Here is a 23,564-nt window from a genome sequence, read left to right as displayed (position 1 = left end):
TCCGCATTCTCTCCAGCATTTGTTGTTTCCTGTCTTGTCAATTTTCACCATCCTCACTGGTATGAGGTGGTATCTCATTGTGGTCTTGATTTGTATTTCCCTGATGGCCAGTGATATGGAGCATTTTCTCATGTGCTTGTTGGCCATGTCTATGTCTTCTTTGGTGAAATTTCTGTTCGTGTCTTTGCCCACTTCATGATTGGATTGTTTGTTTCTTTGCTGTTGAGTTTAATAAGTTCTTTATAGATCTTGGATAGTAGCCCTTTATCTGATAGGTCATTTGCAAATATCCTTCTCCCATTCTGTAGGTTGTCTTTTAGTTTTGTGGACTGTTTCTTTTGCTGTGCAGAAGCTTTTTCTCTTGATGAAGTTCCAATAGTTCATTTTTGCTTTTGTTTCTCTTGCCTTCATGTATGTATCTTGCAAGAAGTTGCTGTGGCCAAGTTCAAAAAAGGGTGTTGCCTGTGTTCTCCTTTAAGATTTTGATGGATTCTTGTCTCACATGTAGATCTTTCATCCATTTTGAGTTTATCTTTGTGTAAGGTGTAAGAGAAAGGGCTAGTTTCATTCACCTGCATGTGGCTGTCCAATTTTCCCAGCACCATTGATTAAAGATACTGTCCTTTTTTCAGTGGATAGTCTCTCCTTGCTTTGTCAAATATTAGTTGACCATAGAGTTGAGGGCCCATTACTGGGTTCTCTATCTATTCTGTCCCATTGACCTATGTGTCTGTTTTTGTGCCAGTACCACACTGTCTTGATGACCACGGCTTTGTAGTACAACCTGAAATCTGGCATTGTGATGCCCCAGCTCTGGTTTTCTTTTTTAATATTCCCCTGACTATGCGGGGTCTTTTCTGATTCCACAAAAATCTTAAGATGATTTGTTCCAACTCTCTGAAGAAACTTCATGGTATTTTGATAAGGATTGCATTAAATGTGTACATTGCCCTGGGTAACATTGACATTTTCACAATATTAATTCTTACAATCCATGAGCATGGAATATTTTTCCATCTCTTTGTGTCTTCCTCAATTTCTTTCAGAAGTGTTCTGTAGTTTTTAGGGTATAGATCCTTTACCTCTTTGGTTAGGTTTATTCCTAGGTATCTTATGCTTTTGGGTGCAATTGTAAATGGGATTGACTCCTTAATTTCTCTTTCTTCAGTCTCATTGTTAGTGTATAGAAATGCCACTGACTTCTGGGCATTGATTTTGTATCCTGCCACACTGCTGAATTGCTGTATGAGTTCTAGCAATCTTGGGGTGGAGGCTTTTGGATTTTCTATGTGCAATATCATGTCATCTACAAAGAGGGAGAGTTCAACTTCTTCTTTGCCAATTAGAATGCCTTTTATTTCTTTTTGTTGCCTGATTGCTGAGGCTAGGACTTCCAGTACTATGTTGAATAGCAGTGGTGAGAGTGGACATCCCTGTCTTATCCTGATCTTAGGGGAAAGGCTCCCAGTGCTTCCCCATTGACAATGATATTTGCTGTGGGCTTTTCGTAGATGGCTTTTAAGATGCTGAGGAATGTTCTCTCTATCCCTATACTCTGAAGAGTTTTGATCAGGAATGGATGCTGTATTTTGTCAAATGCTTTCTCTGCATCTATTGAGAGGATCATATGGTTCTTGTTTTTTCTCTTGCTGATATGATCTATCACATTGATTACTTTATGAGTATTGAACCAGCCTTGCATCCTGGGGATAAATCCCACTTGGTCATGGTGAATAATCTTCTTAATGTACTGTTGAATCCTATTGGCTAGTATCTTATTTAGAATTTTTGCATCTGTGTTCATCAGGGATATTGGTCTATAATTCTTCTTTTTGGTGAGATCTTCATCTGGTTTTGGAATTAAGGTGATGCTGGCCTCATAGAATGAGTTTGGAAGTATTCCATCTCTTTCTATCTTTCGGAACAGCTTTAGCAGAATAGGTATTATTTCTTCTTTATACGTTTGATAGAATTCCCCTGGGAAGCCATCTGGCCCTGGACTTTTGTGTCTTGGGAGGTTTTTGATGACTGCTTCAATTTTCTCCCTGGTTAGCAGCCTGTTCAGGTTTTCTATTTCTTCCTCTTCCAGTTTTGGTAGTTTGTGGTTTTCCATAAATGCATCCATTTCTTCTAGACTGCCTAATTTATTGGTGTATAGTTGCCCATAATATGTTTTTAAAATCATTTGTATTTCCTTGGTATTGGTGGTGATCTCTCCTTTTCTATTTGTGATTTTATTAATTTGAGTCTTTTGTCTTTTGTTTTTAATAATACTGGCTAATGGTTTATCTATCTTATTAATTCTTTCAAAGAACCAACTTCTGGTTTTGTTGATCTGCTCCATAGTTCTTCTGGTCTCTATTTCATTTAGTTCTACTCGAATCTTTATTAACTCTCTTCTTCTGCTGGGTGTAGGTTTTATTTGCTGTTCTTTCTCCAGTTCCTTTAGGTGCAAGGTTAGCTTTTGTATTTGGGTTTTTTCCAGTTTTTTGAGGGATGCTTGTATTGCAAGCATGTATTTCCCTCTCAGGACTGCTTTTGCTGTATCCCAACGATTTTGAATGGTTGTATCTTCATTCTCATTAGTTTCCATGAATCTATTTAATTTTTCTCTAATTTCCTGGTTGACCCTTCATCTTTTAGAAGGATGGTCTTTAACCTCCACATATTTGAATTTCTTCCAAATTTCTTCTTGTGATTGAGTTCTAGTTTCAAAGCATTATGGTCTGAAAATATACAGGGGATAATCCCAATCTTTTGGTATTGGTTAAGACCTGATTTGTGACCCAGTATGTGGTCTATTCTGGAGAAAGTTCCATGTGCACTTGAGAAGAATGTGTATTCAGTTGTGTTCAGATGTAAAGTTCTATAAATATCTGTGAAATCCATCTGGTCCAGTTGTTTCTTTGGAGATATTATGCTTAGAAGATCTGTCATTTGCAGAAAGTGCCGTGTTGAAGTCTCCCAGTAGAAGTGTATTATTATCTAAGTATATCTTAGCTTTGGTTATTAATTGATATACTTGGCAGCTCCCACATTAGGGACATAAATATTCATGATTGTTAAGTCCTCTTGTTGGATTCTTTAAGTATGATATAGTGTCCCTCTTCATCTCTTACTACAGTCTTTGGGGTAAACTTTAACTTATCTAATATGAAGATGGCTACCCCTGCTTTCTTTTGAGGACCATTTGAATGGTAAATGGTTTTCCAACCTTTTATTTTCAGGCTGTAGGTGTCCTTAGGTCTAAAATCAGTCTCTCGTAGACAGAAAATAGATGGGTCTTTCTTTTTTTATCCAGTCTGAAACCCTGCGTCTTTTGATGGGATCATTAAGCCCATTCACATTCAGAGTTACTATTGAAAGATATGAATTTAGTGTCATCATAATACCTATTCAGTTCCTGCTTTTATAGATTGTTTCTTTGGACTTCCTCTTTCTTCTACAGAGTCCTCCTTAATATTTCTTGCAAAGCTGGTTTGGTGGTCACATATTCTTTCAGTTTCTGCCTATCTTGGAAGCTCTTTATCTCTCCTTCTATTCTGAATGAGAGCCTTGCTGGATAGAGTATTCTTGGCTGCATGTTCTTCTCATTTAGGACCTTGAATATATCCTGCCAGCCTTTTCTGGCCTGCCAGGTCTCTGTGGAGAAGTCTTCTGTTAACCTAATACTTCTCCCCATATAAGTTAGGGATCTCTTTTCTCTTGCTGCTTTAAGGATTTTCTCTATATCTTTGGAATTTGCAAGTTTCAGTATTAAATGCTGGGATGTTGAATGGTTTTCATTGATTTTAGGGAGGTCTCTCTATCTCCTGGATATGAATACCTGTTTCCCTCCCCAAGTTAGGGAAGTTCTCAGCTATGATTTGTTCAAATACACTTTCTGGCCCTCTGGCCCTCTTGGCGCCCTCTGGAACCCCAATTATATGTAGATTTTTCCTTCTGAGGCTGTCATTTATTTCCCTTAACCTTTCTTCATGACCTTTTAATTGTTTTTCTCTTTTTTCCTCAGCTTCTTTCCTTTGCCATCAACTTGTCTTCTATGTCAGTCACTCGTTCTTCTACCTCATTAACCCTCATTGTTAGGAGCTCCAGTGGATTGCATCTCATTAATTTATTTTTAATTTTGGCCTGATTAGATCTAAATTCTGCAGTCATGAAGTCTCTTGAATCCTTTATGCTTTTTTCCAGAGCCTCCAGTAGCTTTATTATTGTGCTTCTGCATTGGCTTTCTGACATTGAATTGTAATCCAAATTCTGTAACTCTGTGGGAGAGAGGACTGTTTCTGATTCTTTCTTTTGTGGTGAGTTCTTCTTTCTAGTCATTTTGCTCAGTGCAGAGTGGCTAAAAATAAGTTGTGCTGGAATAAGGAAGAAAAAAAAAAGGGAACAAACAAACAAAAACAAAAAAACAAGGTGGGTATCCTCTGGCTCTATAGTCTGTAAATCCCTCGACTTCCCCTGGAGCTTCCCAGTGCTACTGGGTCAAGAACTTGTTCTTACCCTGTCCTTCTAGCTGGTCTTCTGGGGGCGGGGCCTGTGGTGCTGAGTCTCAGGTGTGTGCACCTGAGGGAGCTGCCCTGCCCCCTGCCAGGTGCACAGCTCAGTGGGAGCTGTTTATCCCATGGGGCCTCTGCTCCTTGGCAGCCTGGCTCCATCCCAGGCACAGGGTGACACCAGGAGGAACAGCAACTGTGGTGGCGGCCAGCTCTCCAGCCCTAGAGTCAGCTCCTGCAGTAACTACCGCAGCTACCCGTCTTCAGGGGCCTGGATGCTCCCGGGGCAGGGGGCCCAACTGCACAGCTCAGGGGCCATTGGGGGCAGGAGCGTCCTTGCGGTCCTGGGCCCTCCCTTCCTCTGCCTGTCCCGGGGGGAGCACAGGATGGGGGCTGTGTCCCCTGGCGCCTTGGGCTCGGGGGCCTGTGCCCCTGGAATCGCTCTGGGAGCCACTCAGCCCCCGAGCAGCCTCCAAGCTCCTCCCAAGGCCCTGCCAGGCCCGGGCTCCAGCACTTTAGGGAGCTCGGCCCGCAGTGTGGGGCGCTCTCCCCTGGGCCGCACCTCCTCTGGTAGTGACCCCAGGACCTGGGGCCTCCATTGCCCCTCCAGGGATCCTGCCCGAGCTCCCTGTGAGCGCCTTTCCCTCCGGGAAAATTGCTAAAGTTCCCACTTCTCCAGGCCTGGGCTCTCCTGTCCTGGAGGCTCCCGGAGGGGTGGGGGGGCCTTAACCCGTCTCCTCGTGGGGGCCCCTTCCCTTTGATGCTTTTTTATTTTTATTTTTTTGTCTTCCTACCTTGTTGGAAGCCGAACTCTTCTCACTGTAGTAGCATCCCAGCTGTTCTCTCTTTAAATCAGGCCGAATTCATAGGTTTTCAGGATGATTTGAAAGTTATCCAGGTAAGTTGGTGGGGACAGGTGACTTGGGGACCCTACTCCTCCGCCATCCTGCCCCGCCCCTGAAATATGCAGAATTTGTTCTGAAGTGTGTGCTGTCTTAAGTGAACAATGTTATTGGAGTACCTTACATTGTATCTGATATAGAAAAGAGTCACTGTGACCAGTGGCCTTATCATAGACAGCTCAGTGGTTGGATTGATTTTATTGGCAGCTACAAGATCTGCCCGAAAGCTCAAAAGTATTTGAAATCAGACAATTTCAGATTCCAAACTTCTCTTGCCAGTCACTAGCTGAGTGGCTGTGGGCAAGTTTCTTAGCTTTTCTGAACTTCTCTTTACTCGTTTGTGATGTTTGGGTAACAATGCCCATTTTTTAGGTCTTGCATAATTATAAAAGTAAGCTATGTGAATGAAATGAAGTTATTTGTTCCCTTATAACCAGAAAACAGATAATTATTTACCACTATTGGAAGAAATAGAGTTTTAGAAGGTAAATATTTCTAGTGTACACTGTATACTTGAAATTCATTTTGATGCTTCCAACTCATTTTAATGCAGATAAATAAAGACTTTCCTTCTTTTTTCTAAAAGAGGATGAATCCTAGAAAAAAATTTAAAACAATAATACAAATATAAATATTAATTCAAGTTCTATAACAAAAAAGAAAAGAAATCCCTTCATGCAAGAAGTAGCAGTCCCTGAGAAGTCAGGCCTTATCTTAATATATGGACTCTAAGATCTTGCTTGTTTTGGTCAGGAAACTGGCAGGGAATTTCGATCTGAAATCTATACAATAATGGTTGTGGAGTTAAATATTTCCTACTAACATGGGGAAAGATTCCCACGTTGAGAAATTAAGAAATTTTAGTTTCATGTGGCCTGAAATATGAAATACTGGGTCCCAGAATAGAAGCAAGAGTTACATTTGGCAAGGAGGGTTCTACAAAGTAGACCACACAACAGTCCCATAAGGAAAAATAGGCCTAATGCACAATCACAATAGATGATTGTGCATAATCAAAATATAAAATGCAAGTAAGAAAAATCCTCCCAAAGGAAAGAAAGTAGACACTACTTAATATTTCTGAGTTTTATCTTTGAAAATACATTTTTAAATAATGCATCATGATTTTTGGTAATTATATAGTATTTTATTGTATTCATATGTTTATAGCAGTCAGAGCTTTCCAGAGAAAGAGAACCAATAGAAGATTAACACCCCAGTTTAATAGGTAGCAAGAAAGGAATCTTACCTTCCTCCACCTTTTTGTTCTATTCAGGTCCTATCCTCAAAAGATTGAATCGTGCCCACCCATACTGGAGAGAGCAATACACTCTCATCAGCCTACCAACTGAAATGTTCTCTCTTCTGGAAATATCCTCAGAAATATATCCTAAAATAATGTTTAACCAGCCATCCCCTTAATCCATTCATGTTGATAACATAAAATTATCTATCAACATGTCAAAAGTATTGAAATAATCTGAATGTTCCTTGATTTTCAGGACTAATGGCTTCTGTAAAAAAGAAATTATTATTTCAAAGATATAATTAAAAATAAGACACTGTATGAGAGAAATACTAAGGTTCTTTTGTGGTCAATATAATTAATAATACTTATAAACATTTTCCTAATCATAGAGTTCAAACAACCATAATTCAGGTTTTCCTAAGTCACATTCACAAGAAAGTACAATTTAATTCCATATGAAAAACTATATTTATACATAACATACATTTACAGCACAGTGTGGACTCTATCATTGACATTTCAAAAAGCTAAAGCATTCTGATCTGTGTTAAATTCACAATTTAGAATACTCTCACTTTCAGAATTATCAGAACGCTTTTTTAAGAGATTTTATTTATTTATTCATGAGAGATGCAGAGAGAGAGAGAGGTAGAGATATAGACAGGAAGAAGCAGGCTCCCCATAGGGAACCTGATGTGGGACTCGATTTCTAGACCCAGGATCACGCCCTGAGAGGAAGGCAGGCACTCAACTGCTGAGCCACCCAGGTGCCCCCAGAATTATCAGAATGTTTAAACATGAACTGATGACCCAACATTGACCAAAATTTACCTAGGACACGTGAATGGGAGGGACTGTGGGATACACTATCCTGTAGTGTTCTAATTTCTCTTCATATTGTGTTAACTCTGAAGAACAGTGTATCTAAGTTACAAAATGACTTTATAAAAACATCAGTGACAGATTGTCAGTTTTTTACAATGTAACAATATAAATGGCCACTCCAAGAAATGCTGGATATTTTGAAAACTAATAGTTCAACATTTTGTTCTCTACATTGGTTACAGTTTGTTATTTAAAGATACACATGAAGAAGCTAGAGAGACATGACAAGAAAGAGTCCATCCCTTCAGATAAAGCAAGGTGCTTGTTTTCTGAATTTGGGTATATTTACTTTATTTCCATTTTCCAGTTTCACTTTTTAAATTTTCACACCTAATTATTCTTAACTCATAAGTAATTAATATTTGATATAATAGCCTTCCCATTGAAAGCTGGTGGTGATTGTGTGTCTACGCCTTTGTCATCACCCTTTCCTATTAAAAAGAGAATTAGATTATTTCACAATGAACAAGGAAGCACACAGTGTCATTAAACAAAGTCAAGCTTTTTAGAAAAATAATACCTCACTGCTACCAGCACCATGAATCTTAAAGTAGCTACATATTCCTTTTGCTAGCACAAATTTGCATATGTGGTATACAGTTAGAATGTGGAAATTCAAAATGTGGAACTCAAATCTTTCAAAACAGAAATAAAATACAATGCATGAATGATGTCTACAGGTTTTCCCCCTCTTATGTATTGTCAGCATGCCAATATCTCTCATCAGTCTATGATTCAACTGGGATGCAGAAGGAGGCGGACACAGGTAGATTAAATCTTTGACAGTTCCCGTCCAGTGTTATACTCTTTTAATAGAGCTTCAAGAGGCAGCAGGCACACACAATGCATGCCATGTATGATTGATAGAAAGTGTAGTTTGCTTACTCTAATACTTGACAATGAGAAGCAACACCTACTCTGGCGTTACAAATTTGAGCACTGACAACCAAACAGGTGCAGCCTGCCTGCAGACTTTCAAGCCACGCACAGATTTAATTCTCATCCATCAAAAAAAAATATAGATTTCTCTGAAAAACTTTAATGCATCTCATTTTATTAACAAATGATGATTTTAATAGAATCTAGGAGTTTTCTCTTTCTCAAATATAAAAAGGTTAATTCAACAACCACTTGAGCATGCCTCTGATTTGTTAATGTTTGGAGCACTAAAGAGATACAAGTCCCCCATTCTTAAATTGTAGGCAAAGAGTGGGTTCAGGGTGGAGATAAAAGAAGTGTCAAATTATTAAAATACAAGATAAAATATATTCATGTTTCAAAAGAATGTTGGTTCATCTCTAATATAACAAGATGAAAATTTTCAGAGTTTAGCTTCATCTGGTGCAAAACAATTGCTTTACATCTAAAAAGCAGTAATCATTTTATCTTCATATATATGTATTCTTGAAAAAAATCACTGAAGGGAGGTAACTGATTCCATTTTACAAATGGGGAAAACTTATTCCAAGAAACAAAACAAGAAACAAAGCTAGAAAACATACAACTTGGATCAAGGTTTGGACTCCCAACTTCTGTATTGCTTGAAAAAATAGCATTGGTTGATGTAGCAAGGATTTGGAACCCCTGATCTTGGTGTTGATGACAGAAACTAGAACATGCATGGAAGAGTGATGGGGGCTGGTTATTTAAATATGAGGGTGGTAATGATACCAAAGGAGAGAACATAAAAAGAGAAGAGAATAGAGAAAAGACATTCTGAAAAAAAAAAATTTAAATAGAGTGCAAGTTAGGAAGAAAAAAATCCAAAAAAAAAAAAAAAAAAAAAACCAAACAAACAAAAAACAAAAAAATCCTAAAAACAAAGTGGTCAAAGAATATTGGGAAAAAAGTAGAAAAGTATCATGATTACTACGAAAGAGAGTATCATAAAAAAAATTGGTCAGCCATGAGTGAAAACTGCTGTGTCTCCAAAGTCACCACAGTGTCTAACACTGAGTATATTCTCAATGACTGTTATTTAGATTAAAGGATATTCCTAATCTATATACATTGACTTTGACTATCTTTTCACTCAATCTTCCTACTTGGACTTAAAATCTTGAATATGAAAAACAGGATTTTGTCCTTAATTTTATCTCTTTAGCTCACAGTAACTCGATACTGTCTTTATACACAAAATACCACCCTTCCAAATCATGATCTCAAGCATGTTAGCAGTTGTGGTTATAATTTTATCACAGAACTGACTCGACTCCTAGTCTTGACATATCTTGATCTTTTTTTGTCCTTATTCAACCTTATCCCAACTAATAGGAGAACACAAGTTATATTCAGCAAAGAGATATATACTATGTATTTAGAAACAGACATTACAGAATTATGAATCCATATTTCTAACTATCACATTGAGCTACCTTACTTAGAGTCATTTAATAGCAAGACTGGTATAGAAAAATATTTTAAAACAAATATTTGAAGTTAATTCTCTTTGTTCATAGTCAAACCTAACCATATTTAACTTTTGCCCTTCAATTTTTTTGGAAAGTGTTTTTCTCATAGGCAGTCCCATGTCAGGACTTGAAAAGACAGAGATACTTAGGCTCAAATACCTCCTAGATTTGTCTTCTCCACAGTACCATTTACTTCAGTTCCCTTTTCAGCTGAAATTTAAGAAAAAAAAAATGTTGCCTTGTTTTATAGCTAGAGAAGTTCTAATGGTACAACTTAGAATGCATACATCACAGTTTGGTGTAAGTATTATGGACTGTAAAGATACCAGAAATTTAAGACAATACTAATTTTCTCATGCTTTAGACTGTCTTTACCCTCAAATCTAGAGGGACTATTAGTTATTTTGAATGTCCACTCACTCATATCGTAGTTTAATTCCATCAAGTTATTTAATGTTTCAACTCAAGAGGTGATTCTAGTAAATTGAATTTTGGTCAACTAGATTGAATTAACATCACATCTTTTCAAATTTAGCCTATGCTTGAAAATGGTGATATTTATGGTTCTTGTGGAAAATAGTCTTGCCTTAAAGTAAAATAGACATAGTAGACAACTAAGAAGGTATAACCAGCAAGGTTAGAAGGAGAACACCTTCAGAATGTGTGATGGAAATCCCTATATGATGCATGAAATTAACAATCTGGATGCATTCTCAGAGGCAAACATAAGATGGGTCTTTATTGAATGGTGAGTTTTTGAATATTGTAGAAGTGTCATGCAGTTGTCATGGTGTGTTGGAAATATGGAAATCAGAGGTTGAGGGTCAACAAAAGTTTAATAAATGGATACTGTGAGTTGATTAATAACTAGAGGAGAAATTTGATTTTAGAAAATAAATGTATATGGTATAGCTAGTGGCATCACATAGTGGAGAAAAGTAAACTGTCAGGTTCAAACAAGTAGAAAGCATTTGTAATCTTCCCCCAAGGATGCCTGATAATATCTCCAACAAATGTGGTGTGGGTTTTTTTTTAACTTTATTGAGAAATAAGTATGTATCAACCAAGCAACTTTCTGCTTTGTTTTTTTGGCTTACTGAGGGGATCCATTCCATTTTATGAACTATAGCTTCAAGAACCAAGTACTTGGATAGCCTGCTCCCAAGTAGCAATTAGCTTTCCAGTTAGCATCATTTTCACACTTGGTTAGTAAGAGCCTGTTGTAGATTCTATGCCCTTCAAATTCACATATTGAAATTCTAATCCTCAATGTCATGATATTAGGAAGTGAGGCCTTTGTGAGGTTTGCATGAGGTCATAAAGGTAGGGCCCTCATGAATGAGATTAGTGCCTTTATAATTAGGAATGATTCTCTCCTCTTCCTCTCCACTCATCCCTTGCTCTCCCTCTCCTTTTCCCTGTCCCATGAAGATCCAATAAAAAAAAAAAATAGCTATCTGAAAACTAGGAAGATGGTCTTCACCAGATCTACCAGTTCCTTGATCTAGACTTCCCAGCCTCCTGAACTGTGAAAAAAATAAATGTTTGTTGTTTAAGCCATCCAACCTATGGTATTTTTGTTATAGAGGCAAAATGAAACAGAGTTTTTTTGTCTTGTTTTGTTTTCTTTGGGACAGGTGATCATCCCAGCATGAAATCAGAGTCCAAAGATACTCTTCCCTAGGAACCTTCCAAGGATCAGTTCACCCCAAAAGTGACTTTATGACATTGTGTATTTTGATGATGTTCTTAAAGAAATTGTTACCATTAGTAGTATAATAGCAAATACTATTTACTATATTTTACTATAATTTACTATATTACTTATATTTTAAGCCCATAAAATAAATTCTAAACTAAGATCCCAATACCTAACATCTCCCAATTTCTTACTCCAAACTATATTTCTAGCATGGCCTTTATTCTCCATGTACAGTAAGCCCTAAGCTTTCCCTCCCATGTGAATTTATTACCAAAAATGCATCTGCAATAGAGTGAGCAACCTCTCAAGTGTGTCTGGGACTGAGGGTGTTCTCAGAATGTGGGAATTTTGGTGCTAGAATGATGAGAATCCCAGACAAACCAGGAGGGGTTGTTAGCCCACCTTCAAGGGTGATTTCAAATGCTACTTTCATGACAAGTCTTTTTGTCTCATCACGTGATATCACTACTGTCTCCTAACCTCCTCTAATGGCACAACATAAACTTTTCCATTGCCAGGTGTTTCGGTTCTTCTTGCTATTACCTAAAAACCCAAAGGAATTTCCTTCACAGGCCTTGTTATTCACTCTTTCTGACCATTTTTGTACATAAATATTTCTCACTCCACCCCCCCACCTTTGGATAATGAGGATGAGATTCTTGCTGAAAAGTACTGCAAAGGTGCTTTTATTTCTGATTCCAGATGATTGACCAGGCACACATATTTACCTTTTGGCCTTTCCAAAGACTCACTTATAAATAGCAAAAGTCATATCCAGAAGAAAAACACATCCCCGGTAAGCACTGGATAACTGAGCAGTTTTCAGCAGCATCACTAGAGCAGAAATGTTGAAAAGTGTCTGCAAGATACAAAATAAGTTTTATGACAACATAGCAGCCCCAGCCCTGCAAGACAGGAGATCACTGAAGAGCAGGAGAATAGCCCCTGGTATTGGAAAACAGGCTCAGGAAGAAGAAGGGGCTCCACATAGCCACCATAGGGGAAATTAATTTAAAAACTGGAGAATAGTAGGACTTATTTTCAAAGCAGCTAAAAGTAGTATTTGCTCTCAGGCTAAAGACAGGAAAAAATACTTTCTAAATCAGACATCTCTTCTACATAGGCCAGATAAGATAAGCCCTAGAGGACAGGAAAAAAAAGGGGGGGGAATGGGATGGCAAAGTAGGTATCCTCCCAAGGAAATGGAATCTGGGACACAGAAAGCAGACTTGTTGAATCTCCGAGTACCTCTGACCACAACTTACCTGAATCCAGGGAAATGATAACTCCCAGTGTTCTGAAAATTGCAATCAACTTATCAAAACTAATAAATTAGTTCCTCATTTATAAGCATGATATAAACACAAACAGTAACCAAGAATCACCAAGCATTAGGAGAAAATCATTAGTGTAAATAAGATGAACAACACCAACCTAAAAGCAGAAAAATAAATACTGATGAAAACATTTAATTCATAAGTCATAAAAGAACTTAAAATTATGAAATTAATATCCTTGTAAATCTTTTATAAAATATGATATTCATAAGAGAAGATCACATTTCTATGACAAAAGAATAATCACAGCACAAGAAAGAGTTCTTAAAAATTAACAGAAGTTATTAATGTTATTGATAGAAAGTCTAAATAAAAGTGAAGAGTGAACTAATAATATACATGATTGAATTATTTAATTCTCAGAGAATATAATGTAAAGGGATAGAAAAAAATGGTAGAGAAGATGAAATAAAAGACAAAAAGGGTAAATTCAGAAAATTCAACAATTATTCAATAGTAGGAGGGCACAGAAAAATATAAAAACATAATAAAAGGATATTTTGGGGCTAAAAAATGAATATTTAGATCAGAAACATATTAAGTTCCAGAACCATATTTTCATAAACATTGGTGAAGATCCTGCCACTTGACTATTTAACATATATTTTTCCTTCTTTACAACATGGGTCCACTTATTTTCCAGAGTGGTCCTATGCTCAGCCAACAAACTGTTTTCCAGCATTCCTTGAAGCTGTATATGAAATAGTAGTGACTAACGACACAAAAGCAGGAATTACTGTATGGGACATCTACAAAAACATCTTTAAAAAGGTATGTTTTGCCCTCTGCCATCTCTTTTCCTTTCTATCTGGGATAAAGATGCAGTGCTGGCACCAATACTAAGTTAGGTTAAACATGAAGATAAAGTCATAGGATAGTAAAAGCTGAGCAGAAAAAGATAAAAGGGGCCTGAGTCATTACAGGTATTATAAATCTACGATACAAATTCTGAACAATCTATTTCAGACTTATTATATGTTATAAAATTAAGTGTCCTTTGGTTAAGCCACTGAGATGAGGTTCCTATTGCACATATTAAATGCAAATCCCTAAGTCGGGGTAACAATTCTGAGAACAAAAACAGAGTGGTTAAAATAAATCACTTAGTACAGGAGTTTATGTAACAAATTGAAAACAGCTAAATAACAGAATAGTGAACAAAATAGTGAATTGGGCGATTTACTCAAAGATCTGCCTCGGAATTCATCAAGAAGGGATAAAAAGAAAGAATCAAAGGAAGAATTGAGAGCTATGAAAGCTAGAGATATAGGTCAGTAGCCATGCACTAGGAGTCTAAAAGGAAATGGGGGCGGGGGGGGAAATGAGGTAATATTTAAAGGAATATTGACCAAGTTTTTCCCAGAATTAAAAATTTCAAAAAACCTTAGGATTTAAAGACTAAATAACAAAAAGGATGGAGAAAATAACTATAAATGCACAGATAAATGATAACTACAAAATTTAAGAGCATCAGATGCAAAAGAAATTGTAAAAATTTATTAAAGGATATTGGAAGGGAAAGTGTAGCACCAAAAAGAAATATGAATCAGATCAACATCAGCATGCTCAAAGCAACTTGATATACAGGAAAATAATGAAATTATCATTGCAAGTCTTGAAGGAAAATAAGTTTTCAGGTATGCAAGGGCTCAAAGACTTACCACATGAAGCACTTTTTAATAATATTCTTAGAGAAAGCATCACAGCAAGAAGAAAAATCTTGGTGGAGTCTATAAGATATATAGGAAGTAAGGCTGCATAACTGACTCATCATGCATGTGGTTACCGAAATAAATAAGAAACTAAAGACAACAAATCAAAACAAACAAAAGGATATAATCAATTCAGAATGAAAATCCAGTCTCTGTTGTGGCCTCATTAGTACACAAATTATTTTAGATGTCTATCTCAGTTATTGATGTGTCAAGCAGGAAAAATATGAAAATACTTTACATTATCTAATGGACATAGATAGGACCCTACATCTAACAATTAAAGAATATACATTTTTTTCAAGTACACATGAAAATTTTATTTACATTAGCTACATTTTAAGGCAAAAAAAAAAACAAGTTATAATAGATTTCAAAAAAATATACGTTCTATATTTTGGACCACAGGGCGATTAAGTTAGAAACTAATAGAATAGATAACATAAAAATATATGTTTAGAAAATTTATACATTCTAAATATCTAATGAACTACAAATGGAATTAAAACATATCGTAGGAGTTATTGAGACCTGAATGATCTTGAAAATGACCATATTGTCACTTACATATTAAAGCTAGACTATTCCTTACATGAAAATTTAGAACCTTAAATTCATTCACCAGGAAAGAAGAAAAACTGAAAATGTGTTAAATATCCAACATAGGAGTTAGAAAAATAATCATGAAGTAAATCCAAAGCAAAAAATAGAAGAGAAATAAAAATGCTCAGATATGAGAGTAATGAATTATAAAATAATGAGTCAATGGAGAATAAAACAAGTCAAATCTGCCTCTTTAGTGTCTAGTAGAATGAACAGAACACAGGCAAGAGCAATCAAAAGAAAAATAAAAATACACATAGGTGCCATGGTTTCTCATAATTATGACAGGGTCATTTTTTAAAGTGTAACAATATGAAAACAGAGAGGCATAAAGGAAAGGAGTATATCACTTTCCTAAATAAAAGCAATTGGTTTTGCTCATATAGAAAGAGGAGAAAGATATACTATTCAACATTTTTGGAAAATAAAGGCCAAAATACAATTTTCAGATGATACACTTCCTTACATCAAAAATTCAAGTTGCTCAGCTAAAAAAAAATATATATATATATTTAATATAAATGTAATAAAAATAATTTATAAAATAATAGAAATAAGAGTTTTATCCATTTGCCAAAGAGTCTTTTTTTAATCCTACAAAATATCTAGAAATAAATTTATAAGGTTAATATATACAGCTCAGCTTGGGGTCATATCATAATAATAGTCATAATCATTTCAATAGAAAGCTTCATTAATGTAAATATGATAGTTTCAAAAGAAAGATTCATTAATGTAAATATGGTCATTCTCTTAAATTTAATGTATATAAATCTAATGAAATTCTAATCGGTGTTCCAAATTAAATTTTGTAAAAGATGAGTAATACATAGTTTTTTGTGTCTGGCATCTTTCACTTAGTGTAATGAACACTTTGTATGATTTCTAGTGTTAAATGTGTTAGGTATATTTCATGAACCGGCACATGGTCTATTTTGGTGAATGTTCCACATAAGCCTGAGAAAAATATATATTCTGGGTGGAGTGTTCTATAAAAATGCCAGTCAGATCAAGTTGATGGAAATAGCTACTCAAGTCATCTATATCCAGATCTTCCAGTTTGATCTATCAATTATTAACACAAGGGTGCTGAGGTCTCTAACAATAATTTTTTCAGATATATGTGTCAGTTTTTGCCACATGTATTTTGCTCTTGTTGGGTGTACAACCATTAAGACTGTTATTTTCCTAGAGAATTGACCCTTTTATCATCAAATAATGTCCCTTTTTATCCTGGATAATTTCCCTTGTTCCGAAGTCTACTTTGACCAAAATTAATGTAGCTATACCAGCTTTCTTTTTCATCATTGTCATATCTTTCTTCATCTCTTTAGTTTTTTTTTTTTTAAGATTTTATTTATTTATTAGAGACACACAGAGAGAGGCAGAGACACAGGTAAGAGGAGAAGCAGGCTCCATGCAGGGAGCCCAACCTGGGACTCGATCCTGGGTCTCCAGGATCACACCCTAGGCTAAAGGCGGCACTAAACCTCTGAGCCACCAGGCTGCCCCCATCTTTTTAGTTTTAACTTAAGACTTTAAAGTGGGTTACTTACAGACAACCTATAGTTGTGTCTTATTTTTATCCTCTCTAACAATCTATCTTTTAATTGGTGTACTTGGACAATTCATATTTTAAGTGAGTATTGATACAGTTGGATTAATACCTACCAGGACTGTACCTTTCTATTCCTGGCATTTATTCTTTATCTCTTTATTTCCACTTTTTTCTTCTCCCTTCTTTAATTTTAATAGAGCATTTTACATGATTCAATTTTATCTCCTCTCTTAGCATATGCATTATACTTCTTTATTATTTTTAGAGTTTACAATATCCATTTTTAACTAACCTAAGCGAAACCTCAAATAAACTATACCACTATATATATATATATATATATATATATGTGTGCAGGGAACTTGTAACAGAGGAATTACATTTCTTCCTTATCTCTTGTAACATTACTGCCCATTTATTTCATTTATCCACATCCATACACTATAATCATGTAAAATATTGTAACTATTGTTTTTTAAAACAGCTGTTATATTTTTAAATTAATTAAGAATGAGAAAAATAAAGAAGTTTATTTTACCTTCATTTCAGTGATGCCTTTCCTTTCTTTATAAAATCTTTGCTTTCTCAGAGTGAGGTTTTCTTGTTTTTTAACATGTCTTATACTTTCTTGTTGAAAACTGGATATATTGTATCAGGTGATAGGAACTGAGTTAAATAGTCTCTTAGTGTGAGGACTCATGTTAATCTTTCTAGAAGTTAGACAACCTTAGACTATCTTTTTTTCAGCTGTGGGTGCCAGAGACTTTAAGTTCCTCTAGTATCCTCAATTTTGTATCCTTTGGGGTTTCCTAAGAACTGCTCTTTGAATACAGTCTGTACCTTGAAGATCTTTAAACTGCAATCTACTCTTATTCTAGAGCCCTGTTGGCATGGTGCTTTCTATAATCTTCCAATTAAATTCCAGTCTTTTACAGAGCCTGTGTCTCGGTTATGGGACCATCACAAGGTTTCTTTATTGGTATAAATTTACTCTCTGCCCCCTACTCCTTTCCTTGCCTGAAGGATTACTAACCTATTTCAATGAAGTAATGTCCTTTACTGAGTATTTTTCTCCTTTGGTGAGGTAGGAAAACCAGAGGGAACTGGAATAAGGAGGGATTCCCTTTCTCCAGCTGAAATAATGTATCAGAATTGAATTTTGGCAGTCTTTTTACCTAGAGAGTGGGACTTTGTTATAAGGATGACTCTGGTTATTCTTCTCTTTCCCTTTCCAGAGCCATGAGGGACTTTTTCTCAGATTCTCACAGAAAGAATCTAGTAAAGTTCCTGGGAGGAAAGCTCAGGAAAGTTTTGTAGACTCTCCTAAGACATCAGCTCAGAAGAGATTCATTCTCAGGTTAGTCCACACTTGGGTCTAGGAATTCACCAAAGTTGTCATTTAAATGTTCCAACCAGTTTATGGCATCAGTACATTTTGACCCAGGTAAGTAGATCTTGATTTCTCTATCTATCATCTATCTATCATCTATCTATCTATCTATCATCTATCTTTCTATCTTTCTTGCTTTAGCTTAGACTTCTGAATGCATCTCTCTCTCTCTCTCTCTCCAGATTTCAGGATGGCAGACTGCTGTGTGACCCCAGTTCTTACCCAGGTCTTTTTTTAAAAAAATATTATATTTATTTATTCATGAGAGACACAGAGAGAGGCAGAGACATAGGCAGAGGGAGAAGCAGGCGACTCAATCCCAGGACCCAGGGATCACAACCTGAGCCAAAGGCAGATGCTCAACCACTGAGCCACCCAGGCGTCCCCTCACCCAGGTCTTGATTTTTAGTTTGTCCACCCTTTCCTTGTTGTAAGATTAAGAGTAACAGCTTTCAAGATGTTTATGTCAGAGCTAAAGCTAGAAGTCCCAATAGTGAGATTTTAACTATTTTGTTTTCATTTTTTATACTATTCTCCATTACTTTTATAATAAATTTAAAAAATCATACTTGAAAATGGAATTGGTGCTTGAGGAGGTAAGCAACAGTTGTCTAGAAAATTTATGTATACACAAATCCTTGTTCTCTAACAATGCTGGAATGAGTAATGAGGTGCTTAAAGTATAAAGATTTCAAGAATATAGCAGATTACCTTATACAAAATTATTTACCACCTGCACACTTAAGAGAGTCACTTCAATTGCAAAGTGCTTCTCTGGTCTCTTAGCTTCTGTTTTTACTCCTGCAATTAGAGAACTCAAACAGGTCTAATTTGCATCATAGTTTGTGGTATTTGAGCCTATCTACTCCATGAGATAGTCTGAAATTGAATTTCTGTATTTCCTAGAGTGCAGTACTTTGCACACAATTGGCTTTTTTTTTTAATTTTTATTTATTTATGATAGTCACACAGAGAGAGAGAGAGAGAGAGGCAGAGACACAGGCAGAGGGAGAAGCAGGCTCCATGCACCGGGAGCCTGACATGGGATTCGATTCCAGGTCTCCAGGATCACACCCTGGGCCAAAGGCAGGCGCCAAACCGCTGCGCCACCCAGGGATCCCCACAATTGGCATTTAATATATATTTTTAAAATGGAATTGAAGCCAAAGACAAGAAATTTAACATTTTGTTTTCCACATAAGTGTACTTTATAAAATGTGACATAATTGGCACCATTTTTTTTATTCAAAATTTCCTACTCTTAGTATGAAGGACAAAATCTATAAATGGTCTAAGAGCTCATTAGCCTGATTTTCAGAAATACCAAAGTTTGACCCCCATTTTGGTTCCATAGCACTCAGTTAAGCAATGACTCTAGATCCTGGAAGAGTTGAGACTGATGAAAAGTTTGTCCATATCACTTTTATTGTGATCTAACTCCTAATTATATTAAGCATTTGTGCGATTCTTAGATGGATGAAGCAGCCCTGGCCTGGCTGTGGTCCTTGTCATTTACCCAGAAAGCCTATGTGCCAAAGTCTTTGACTTCACTAAAAATCACCATTATTCTTCCAAAAGCCTAAAATCACCCCCAGCCAGTTAGATGTTATCATCTGCTTCATGTGGCCACTGAGATACTAGCACAAGGACACTTCATATGAATTTTAGAGGGACACAAACATTCAGTACATAAAGTAGATGAAATCTTAGAAATTCTCTTAGAAGTGATATTTTATGATCTGCCAACTTTTCTTTCCTGTACATCTTTTCTTAAGAGTACATAAAATTAACAACCTTTAATACATGAAAAATCTAATTATTTATCCCTAAATCCTATACACAGACTATTGTTTCTCAGTGTCAAAATAAGTTTGCATAACCACCTGCTTCTGAATCACCAAGGATGCTTGTTAAAAATGTAGATTTTCTGCTAAACTCTCACCCATTGGATCAGAATAAATGAGAATATATCACAATCCCCTCAAAAAAGCATTTTCACCTAACCCCCTCTTTGATTCTTTCTTACACTAAATTTTGTAAACCACAGCTTAGCTTTTAGAAATAAATACAAACAAAATGCTCTTTAGAATAACTTTTTACAATATTCATTTTTATAATTTCATTTATTTTATTTTTTTCAATCCTCTCATACTTCTATCTATCCTCACAAATTTCTAGCAGCCTTGAGCTCTGACTCCATTCATTTAAATTCTGTATAAACTAAAGATGTTGTTACTGCTAAAGGCAGCATCCTTATGATGTGTCTCCTTTTCCTTCAGTTCTTAGTGGATCTCTTTTCTCTCATTTTGTCTTAAAGGTGACTTAAGTGGAGGTTTTTTGTTTTGTTTTGCATTTTACTTCAAAAAATATGTAGTGAGTGCTTACTAGGGACTATGCCAGGCACAGTTTCTTTACCATCATGGAAGTTTCTTGAAAATAAATCTGAAGGTAGTTGTCATGCCTCATATTGGGTGGGGCTCAGAGCAACTAAGTTCATCTCAAACAACTAGGAAAAAATAAACATCATTTTGACACACCATTTTTGTGGATTTACATAGAATGGTATACTTTGGGGAGTATTCCAGCAATTTATATGCTTTTATATGCCAGAGCAGTCACTCTAGGGTGCAATGTTTCAGATGTTAAAAGGCCAGTATTTTAAAACAAATCTTCAGTATGACATTGTCCTGGGCCTATAAATTACTGGCAGTAGAATCATGACTTTATGTTACTCCTAGTTATCTTCTAAACACAATGGTGAAAATACTAATATGCCTCTCAAGATGATTTGATATGGGGCCCACAATATAATTTAGATGTTTATCACCAGAGACAAACATGTTATTATCTTGACAATTTTGCCAAAGTCTGACCCAAGGCTCTGCAATAGCAGCACTGGAAGCGTATCCCCATTTCTCCTCATTTTATTTTTAAAGATTTATTTATTTATTCATGAGCGACACAGAGAGAGAGAGAGAGAGAGAGAGAGGGCAAACATAGACAGAGGGCTAAGTAGGCTCCATGCAGGGAGCCCAATGAAGGACTCGATCCTGGATCCTGGGATCACACCTTGAGCTGAAGGCAGATGCTCAATCACTGAGCCACCCAGGCATCCCCCCAACTCTCTCCTCGTGATCACAGACTTCCTCCAGGCTTCCCTGGATTCCATTAAAATTGATATGAATCAAAACAGAAAGTTTAAGATTATATAAAGAGGGATCCCTGGGTGGCGCAGCAGTTTGGCGCCTGCCTTTGGCCCAGGGCACAATCCTGGAGACCCGGGATCGTATCCCACATCAGGCTCCTGGTGCATGGATCCTGCTTCTCCCTCTGCCTATGTCTCTGCCTCTCTCTCTCTCTCTCTCTGTGACTATCATAAATAAATAAAAAATTAAAACAAAACAAAACAAAAAGATTATATAAAGAAAAGATCTGCATAAAGCCTTTTCAGAATAGAACCAAATACCTACTATGGTTTTCCCAAAGGATTGCACTGACTCTACAATGTAGAGTAAAACTGAGTACCTGGTAGTATTTGGAGGATCCTTAACTGTAGGTCATAGTATATACATTCTCATATTTGGGCTAGAGAGATAACTACCAAATTTAACTGGGACCAAGTTCCTGTTTCTAAACTTTATGCTTTCCAAAATAATTAGCATCCTTTGTTTCATAAAAGAAGCAAGAATCACAGAATTACAAAGATTACAATAGATTTTTGAGGTGACATTCCAGATTTTTCAAAATTTCTGTAAAACTTGATAAAATTCCTAAGTCCTTATCAAGGATCATTACTCTTTAGGTGTCCTATAAAACTGTTGATTCTTTGAAAATTGAAGGTTATTTCTCTCCAGTTGTATTTTGTTTTTCATACCAAAAATATACTTGCATTTTAATATACTTCATGAACTATTTTCTCTGAAAGAACACATTTGATCCCAAATGCAATCATGTTAATGAAATACATAGAGCATCTTCAGAAAGTAAGTAATAAAAGGAAGTAAACAGTGAAAGTGTTTCAACTTATGAATATGGAAATTATATTATGTATGTCTTGTGTATCTAGGGGGTCAAAACAGGAAAAAATAAGTTATGTGATAATATCTATTACATGCTGTACCTTGCTCACAAATGCTTTATCATCATCGTTTAATAAGGGATGCTTTTTAAAATACATCATCAGCCAAAAAGGTATCTAATTCTGTTCTTCACTATTAATTGCTTCTTAGATTACAGAAATTGTGCTTTCCCTAATATAACCAGTTTAATTCTTTTTAATTAAAAACATTTCTTAAAAAAAAATTCAATCCATTTTGTTTCCCTACTACTAATATATTGGACACTATTATATTTAGTGGGCCCAATATCCATTTGACCCCCTTCTTCTTGCCTAATCAAATTCACAGAGCTCCCATCTCAACAAAGACATATAGCTCAGGGGAACATGACGCCATCTTGGAGAGTCCATGTTGTCTAAACTAATCATAATAATTCCATTCCCCTTGATTGGATTAGAAATGAGCATGTAAACCAATGCTGCCTAATGAGGCATTTAGGCTAGTCTTCTGGGTGACCTCTAGGAAAATGGTACAGAATGAGGTGACTTCTTCTAGGTATTGGTGTACCTAGGTGAGTGATGTGGAACTGCTACAGCAATCTATATAGAAGTCTTAGATAAGGACATAACATGGATTAGGACATATTCCAGAGAATCTAGAAGCCACCCTACCTCTGTACTTCAGCTTAAGACAGTATAAAACAGGTTTCTTTGTTGTCTAAGTGGAATGCAACTAAAACATCAATCATCCATAAAAATAGACAATAATTGTGCAATATTTGAAGACACCTAGATGAGATTCCATCATTTTCAGAGATTGAGAACCATTTACCTAAAACCAATTCTTCCTGGACTCTAACCCAATCTTGCCTAATGCTATAAGTCACTATGATTATTTTTTAAGATTTTTTATTTATTTTAGAGAGAGAATACAAATGAATAGGGATTGGGGCCAGGGAGGGGGCCAAGGGAGAGAGTGAGAATCCTCAACCCCACTCCCTGATGAGGGAAGAGCCTATGCAGGACTGGGTCCCAGGACCCTGAAATCATGACCTGAGCCAAAATCAAGAGCCCCAGACTTAACCGACTGAACCACCCAGGACCCAGTCACTATAATTATTTTCGACAACCAGATAGAAAGAGACTAAAACTCTATTAGAGGCAATACTGTTTGATTTTCAAAACATGTTTATTGAGCATCAAACAAACAAAAATAAAAACCCAGGAGGTAGCCGCTTTTTTTAAGCTAAGCATGAAAAAAT

The 23,564-nt window shown here is 36.2% G+C and overlaps 1 long non-coding RNA gene across 1 annotated transcript in view; it reads right to left on the bottom strand.

Moving 5' to 3' along the window:
• Positions 1 to 10,105: 10,105 nt before the first annotated feature.
• LOC111091073 overlaps positions 10,106 to 23,564 on the bottom strand; it is a 69,686-nt gene continuing 56,227 nt past the window's right edge. Inside the window, exons 2-3 of the long non-coding RNA XR_005373810.1 lie at positions 12,374 to 12,504; positions 10,106 to 10,153 (exon numbers count right to left, since the gene is read on the bottom strand). This is a non-coding gene — a long non-coding RNA (uncharacterized LOC111091073). The remainder of the gene's footprint in view (positions 10,154 to 12,373; positions 12,505 to 23,564) is intronic.

Source organism: Canis lupus, chromosome 19 (genome assembly GCF_011100685.1).
Source record: "Canis lupus familiaris isolate Mischka breed German Shepherd chromosome 19, alternate assembly UU_Cfam_GSD_1.0, whole genome shotgun sequence".
NCBI lineage: Eukaryota > Metazoa > Chordata > Mammalia > Carnivora > Canidae > Canis > Canis lupus.
Note: the sequence above shows the minus strand (reverse complement) of the source record. Positions and strands in the feature narration are given on the sequence as shown.